The following is an 8,299-nucleotide window of genomic DNA, read 5'->3' on the forward strand; positions in this document are numbered from 1 at the left end:
GTTTACTGCCACTCTGTGTACACGGCTCAGCCACACTATATAGCATTGTTTACTGCCACTCTGTGTACACTGCTCAGCCAGACTATATAGCATTGTTTACTGCCACTCTGTGTACACGGCTCAGCCACACTATATAGCATTGTTTACTGCCACTCTGTGTACACCGCTCAGCCAGACTATATAGCATTGTGTGTACTGCCACTCTGTGTACACGGCTCAGCCAGACTATATAGCATTGTTTACTGCCACTCTGTGTACACGGCTCAGCCACACTATATAGCATTGTTTACTGCCACTCTGTGTACACCGCTCAGCCAGACTATATAGCATTGTGTGTACTGCCACTCTGTGTACACCGCTCAGCCAGACTATATAGCATTGTGTGTACTGCCACTCTGTGTACACCGCTCAGCCAGACTATATAGCATTGTGTTTACTGCCACTCTGTGTACACCGCTCAGCCACACTATATAGCATTGCGTACTCTGCCAGTCAGTGTGTATATTGCTGGGATCAGTAATACTCCACTCACCGCCAACCACTATATGAGCTCACCATGAGTTCCTCAGAGACCTCCGCTGTGAGCAGCACTCCCAACAACAGCAACAGCCAACGCCCCACGCAAGCTATAACATCCACCCCAGCAGCCAGTGGTCAGCAGCAGCCCTCCCTGGAGGAGAACGTTGTGTCCATCGGTCCGTCGCCAGAGCGATTAATGAGGGCTGCCATTGAGGAGATGATGGGGCCTGATGTGGAGGAGGAGGTCTGGCTCAGGCCAGCATCCCAAGTTAATGTTGAGGACGATGAGGGGTCTGTGTCTGGGGATGTTGGGGTGGCAGAGGTGGTGGGTGGGTCAGACTCAGGAGAAGAGTTGTATGATGAGGATGATGATCGGGACCATCTGTATGTGCCTCAGAGTCCGACCCCGGAAAACATGTTGTATCGTGTGTTTAGGTACTAAAATCTGCGTTCCCAGTAGTGTTGGGCGAACAGTGTTCGCCACTGTTCGGGTTCTGCAGAACATCACCCCGTTCGGGGTGACAAACAGCATTGTGTTTACTGCCACTCTGTGTACACGGCTCAGCCACACTATATAGCATTGTGTTTACTGCCACTCTGTGTCTGCTGGGAACAGTAGTACACCGCTTACCCGCCACTGTATAGCATTGTGCTCTGTGTCGCTGCTGGCAATAGTGGTACACCGCTCACCCACCACTGTATAGCATTTCTGTACTGCCACTGTACTGCTGCCAGTCAGTGTGTACTTTAAGGATAAGTGAAATGAGGAAGAAATCCGGTGAAAGAGGGAGGGGCAAGGGAAGAGGTGTTTCACCTGATGGTTCACGTACAGGCCACAGGGGAGCACCAAAGAAAACCGACTCAATACCGCCCATGTTGTCCAGGACAACCACCCTCACAGATCCAAAAGAACAGGACCAGATAATTACTTGGATGACCTCTCAAGCGTCCAGCAGTGGGTTAAGCAGCACCAGCACATCACGCACGAGGTCCGAGTCCTCAGCCAGTTACAAGGAGCCAGTGGGCACAAAGCTGACACAACCGGCAGCGACACCACGCACACAACTGCCAGATAACCAGACGACGTTGGAGTGAGCTGCGCAGAGGTTGTTCTGGGGAGCTCTACTCCACGGCGGCGGCCCCCCACAATGACATATGACGAGTTTGAGGAGATGGAAGAGGAGGGTATGGACAATGTGGACATAGACCCAGATTTTGTTTGTGAACGAGAACATCGCCGTCGTAGCAGCAGCACAGATGAGTCTGTTGAAGAACCCACTGCTGCACGAGTTCGCCTTGTGCCACAAGGTAGGCGTCGTGCAATTTCAGGCACCACAAGCGTGGAAGTTCAAGTGAGAGGCAAAAGAGGCGCAAACAGAAATCGCCAGCAAGGCAGGTGCTCCAAAGTCTGGGCTTTCTTTGAAGACTGCACTGAGGATGTCACCATGGCGATTTGCAAGGTGTGCAAGACCCGCCTGAGCAGGGGGAAAAGTATTAACAACCTCTCCACCACCAGCATGAGCCGCCACATGCTATCCAAACATCCCACTCTGTGGGCAAACGCGGCAGGACAGGGTACCACCAGCAACACTGCCTCCCTTGGGTTCACCAGACTCACCACCAGACCCGCCTCAGCAGCAGCAGTAGCCCAGCCATTGCATGGCTCACAACATTCACAAACATCAGACAACGCTGACACTGTCACTTTCCGGAGTAGTGCTCTTGAGGTCTCCCAGTGTTCATCAAACACAACAACCAACAGCCCTTCGGTGTGCAGCCCTACGGTTCAGTTGTCTGTCTCGGAGATGTTTGAGCGCAAGAGGAAATTGCCAGCAACTGACCCCCGGGCCGTGGCAGTAACAGCCAGCATAGCCAAGCTTCTGGCCTGCGAAATGCTGCCATATCGAGTGGTGGAGACAAACAGCTTCAAGGGCATGATGTCAGTGGCCATCCCACGTTACGTGGTTCCCAGCCGCTACCACTTTGCGCGCTCTGCAGTGCCTGAGTTGCATGAGCACGTGGTCAGCAAAATAATCCGAAGCTTGAAGAATGCCGTTGCCTGCAAGGTTCACCTCACCACTGACACCTGGACGAGCGCGTTCGGCCAGGGTCGATACATCTCCCTTACCGCGCACTGGGTGAACCTTGTGGAGCCTGGCAGCGATTCCTCACCTGCTACGGCGCGGGTGTTGCCCACGCCGCAAACAGCTGCACCGCCGTCCCTCCCACTGGATAACAACAGCAGCACCTACCTCTCTGACTCCTTCTCCTCCAACGCATCTCAAAGCTGTACCTCATCCGGAAACGCTAACCCAGCACCAGCAGCAGTAGGATCGTGGAAGCAGTGCAGCACAGCTGTTGGCATGCGTCAGCAAGCGTTGCTGAAGCTGATCTGCCTTGGGGATAAGCAGCACACAGGGGAGGAAATTTGGAGGGGAATAAAGGAACAGACGGATTTGTGGCTGGCACCGCTGGACCTGAAACCGGGCATGAAGCTAGACACCTGGCATGAACTGGCAATGTACGCAATAGAGGTGCTGGCTTGCCCGCGTTATGTCGGAACGCTGTTTCAGTGCTGCCGGAGGCATCGTCACAGATCGGCGTATCCGCCTCTCCACAGAAAATGCAGACCGTCTGACTCAAATTAAAATGAATCAATCCTGGATTGGAAACGACTACGCAACACTCCAGGACCCCAACCAAGTAACATGACCAATGAACATCTGGGATGGTTTAGCGTTTCTGGTCCCTGCTTATTGAACCTCTCATCTGTATTACATTTATGACTGCATGGCGGCAAAAAGCATTGCTGCTATATCCGCACGCTTTTTGTCCTTATGCAAGGCCTGTGTTGTTGTGTCTCAAAAAGCATGGCCTTCTCCTCCTGCGCCTGCTCCTGTTCCATCACGTGTGCTGCTGCTGCTGGGTTAGCGTTGCCGGTCCCTGTTTATGGAACCTCTTATCTTTATTACATTTATGACTGCATGGAGGTACAAAGCATGCTATCCGCACGCTTCTTGTCCTCATGCAAGGCCTGGGTTGTTGTGTCTCAAAAAGCGTGGCCTTCTCCTCCTGCGCCTCCTCCTGTTCCATCATGTGTGCTGCTGCTGCTGCTGCTGGGTTAGCGTTGCCGGTCCTTGTTTATGGAACCTCTTATCTTTATTACATTTATGACTGCATGGCGGTACAAAGCATGCTATCCGCATGCTTCTTGTCCTCATGCAAGGCCTGGATTCTTGTGTCTCAAAAAGCGTGGCCTTCTCCTCCTGCGCCTCCTCCTGTTCCATCACGTCTGCTGCTGCTGCTGCTGGGTTAGCGTTGCCGGTGACGGTCCCTGTTTATGGAACCTCTTATCTTTATTACATTTATGACTGCATGGCGGTAAAAAGCATGCTATCCGCACGCTTCTTGTCCTCATGCAAGGCCTGGGTTGTTGTGTCTCACAAAGCGTGGCCTTCTCCTCCTGCGCCTCCTCCTGCTCCATCACGTCTGCTGCTGCTGGGTTAGCGTTGCCGCGTGGTCCCTGTTTATTGAACCACTTATCTTTATTACATTTATGACTGCATGGCGGTAAAAAGCATGCTATCCGCACGCTTCTTGTCCTCATGCAAGGCCTGGGTTGTTGTGTCTCAAAGCGTGGCCTTCTCCTCCTGCGCCTCCTCCTGTTCCATCACATCTGCTGCTGCTGGGTTAGCGTTGCTGGCGCGTTGTCCCTGTTTATTGAACCTCTTATCTTTATTACATTTATGACTGCATGGCGGTACAAAGCATGCTATCCGCACGCTTCTTGTCCTCATGCAAGGCCTGGGTTGTTGTGTCTCACAAAGCGTGGCCTTCTCCTCCTGCGCCTCCTCCTCCTGTTCCATCACGTGTGCTGCTGCTGGTGCTGGGTTAGCGTTACCGGTCCCTTTTCCTGGAACCTCTTCTCTGTATTACATTTATGACTGCATGGCGACAAAAAGCATGTTACCTGTGCAAAGAAACATGACATTTTCCACATTTAAAAGACAGTTTTTCCTTTGAAACTTTACAATCAATTTTCTCAAAAACTATAAGCTCTTTTTCGAATATTTTTTTTCCTCTTGTACCCACTCCCAAGGTGCACATACCCTGCAAATTTGGGGTATGTAGCATGTAAGGAAGCTTTACAAAGCACGAAAGTTCGGGTCCCCATTGACTTCCATTATGTTCGGAGTTCGGCGCGAACACCCGAACATCGCGGCGATGTTCGGCGAACGTTCGCGAACCCGAACATCTAGGTGTTCGCCCAACACTACCTGGGACTGAAATGCTTCATCAGAAGAGCAATTTAATCTAACTCTCATATACTGGCCAGTGGGGATCCCCCTAATTGTATGAGATGGGTGGAAACTAGAGGCATGCAACAGAGCATTCGTCGCGGTTTCCTTTCTATATAGATCGGTAGTAAGACGGCCACTTATGTCGATAGATATACACACATCTAGAAAAGGGATCATTCTCCGATCACATGTCATAGTAAATGTTAAATTGCGAGTGTTGTTATTTAGTCGCGCAACAAAATTGTCCAACTCAAAATGAGTGCCCGTCCACAGAACGAGGATGTCGTCGATGTACCTGTGCCACGATAAAACGTGGCACAGGTACATCTCCAGACCCACGTCTGCGAAGATGGTACGTTCCCACTCCCCCAGGTACAGATTGGCGTAGGATGGGGCACAGGTTGTGCCCATCGCTGCGCCCTGCACCTGAAGATAGTGGGCCCCATCAAAAACAAAGACGTTGTTGGTAAGCGACAGCTTCAAAAGACCCAACAAAAAGTCATTGTGTCCCTTCTCAGTACGCGCATGCTCACTTAGAAATGTCGCCACTGCCCTGACTCCTCCGTCATGCGGGATGCTCGTATAAAGAGCCTCCACATCCAGGGACACTAATAGGGTCCCGGGTGGTACCACTAAACCATCCAACACGCGCAATAATTGCGTTGTGTCTTTGATGTATGAAGGAAGGCCCTGTACATGAGACTGGAGGTGCCTGTCGATATAGATGCTCACTTTTTCAGTGAATGCACCCCTGCTAGACACAATGGGCCTGCCGGGGGGATTTATTAGACGCTTGTGTACTTTCGGTAAAGCGTAGAAGGTTGGGACAATCGGGTCCACCACCTTCAGATAAGTCACAATTTTGTCATCAATGATGCCATCTCTTAAGGCACCATCGACAAGCACCCCCAGCTCACATACAGCACGTGTAAGTCTGGACGGGGAGACCCTCCGATAGCATCCCGGACGACCGAGGAGATCAAGGCACATTTTACGATAATCGAAAGTGGTCATTAAGACCATATTCCCACCCTTATCGGACAGTTTAGGGTCCAATTAGTATGTCCCCGCAACCAAACCAGGGCCTCACTTTCTTCACGTGTCAAATTGGAGTCAGTCAACCCCGAGATAACAAGACGAGTAACATCACGTTCCACTGCTCTAATAAAAGATCTTAAACTAGAGATGGGACGACGAATCCGGCGAATCCACGAATCCCTCGAATATTGGGAAATATTCGAGATTCGTGGATTCGAATCCCGACGCCATTTTCCACTTTACGAATCCGCCGAATCCCGACGCTGCATCGCCGCGCATCCGCCGCTCGCACTCGTCCTCCTCCGACCCGCGCCTCCTCCGACCGCCCCGCGCCTCCTCCGCCCGGCCATCCGCATACTTTGTATCAACTCACCCGTCCAGTGGAGCGCAGACAGAGCGGCAGACCTCTCGCTGACTTCCTGGTTCCCTCTAGTGACGGCTTTTACAATGACGTCATCAGTAAAAGCCGGTCCGGCCACTAGAGGGAACCAAGAAGTAAGGACGAGGTCTGCCGCTCTGTCTGCGCTCCACTGGACGGGTGAGTTGATACTGATGCAGGGGTGAGCGAGGAGGCACGGGGGACGGAGGAGGCCATGGGGGTGAGCGGAGGAGGCAGGGGGGGGGGAGCGACACCTACCTACCTACCACTTTACCTACCTACCTGCCACTATACCTACCTAAAGGCCCCCTATACGTACCTACCTACCTACCGGGCACTATACCTACCTACCTACAGGCCCCTATACCTACCTAAAGGCCCCCTATACTACCTACCTACCACTATACCTACCTACCTACAGGCCCCTATACCTACCTAAAGGCCCCCTATATGTACCTACCTACCTAAAGGCCCCTATACCTACCTAAAGGCCTCTATACCTACCTACCTAAAGGCCCCTATACCTACCTACCTAAAGGCCCCTATACCTACCTACCTACATACCTACCTATACTTAAGGCCTTATACCCTGCTACCTATACTGAAGGTCCCTTTAACTACCTACCTACCTACAGGACACTATACCTACCTACCTACCTACCGGCCACTATACCTACCTACCTACCTACCTACAGGCCACTATACCTACCTAAAGGCCCCCTATACGTACCTACCTACCTACCTACCTAAAGGCCCCTATACTTACCTACCTACCTAAAGGCCCCTGTACCTACCTACAGGCCTCTATACATACCTACCTACCTACTTAAAGGCCCCCTATACGTGCCTACCTACCTAAAGGCCCCTATACCTACCTACCTAAAGGCCCCTATACCTACCTACCTACATACCTACCTATACTTAAGGCCCTATACCCTGCTACATATACTGAAGGTCCCTTTAACTACCTACCTACCTACCGGCCACTATACTTACCTACCTACCTACAGGCCACTATACCTACCTAAAGGCCCCCTATACGTACGTACCTACCTACCTAAAGGCCCCTATGCCTACCTACCTAAAGGCCCCTATACCTACCTACCTACATACCTACCTATACTTAAGGCCCTATACCCTGCTACCTATACTGAAGGTCCCTTTACCTACCTAAAGGCCCCTATACCTACCTACATACCTACCTATACTTAAGGCCTCTATATACCCTGCTACCTATACTAAAGGCCCATATACCCTGCTACCTATACTGAAGGCCCATATACCCTGCTACCTATACTGAAGGCCCATATACCCTGCTACCTATACTGAAGGCCCATATACCCTGCTACCTATACTGAAGGCACATATACCCTGCTACCTATACTGAAGGCCCATATACCCTGCTACCTATACTGAAGGCACATATACCTTGCTACCTATACTGAAGGCCTATATACCCTGCTACCTATACTGAAGGCCTATATACCCTGCTACCTATACTGAAGGCACATATACCCTGCTACCTATACTGAAGGCCCATATACCCTGCTACCTATACTGAAGGCACATATACCTTGCTACCTATACTGAAGGCCTATATACCCTGCTACCTATACTGAAGGCACATATACCCTGCTACCTATACTGAAGGCCCATATACCCTGCTACCTATACTGAAGGCCCATATACCCTGCTACCTATACTGAAGGCCCATATACCCTGCTACCTATACTGAAGGCCCATATACCCTGCTACCTATACTGAAGGCCCATATACCCTGCTACCTATACTGAAGGCCCATATACCTTTCTACCTATACTGAAGGCCCATATACCTTGCTACCTATACTGAAAGCTACCAATATTGAAGGCACCCATACCTAGCTAGCTATACTGAAGGCACCTTTACCTCGCTACCTATACTGCGGGCAACTATACCACGGATCGCACAATTCGTATGTGCAGGATTCGTTAGATTCGGGATTCGAAAGGTTCGAGATATTCGAGAACCTTTTTAGATTCGGATCCGGATTCGGATTCGAAGAAATTGTGGATTCGTCCCA

Source organism: Hyperolius riggenbachi, chromosome 1 (assembly GCF_040937935.1).
Source record: "Hyperolius riggenbachi isolate aHypRig1 chromosome 1, aHypRig1.pri, whole genome shotgun sequence".
Taxonomy (NCBI): domain Eukaryota; kingdom Metazoa; phylum Chordata; class Amphibia; order Anura; family Hyperoliidae; genus Hyperolius; species Hyperolius riggenbachi.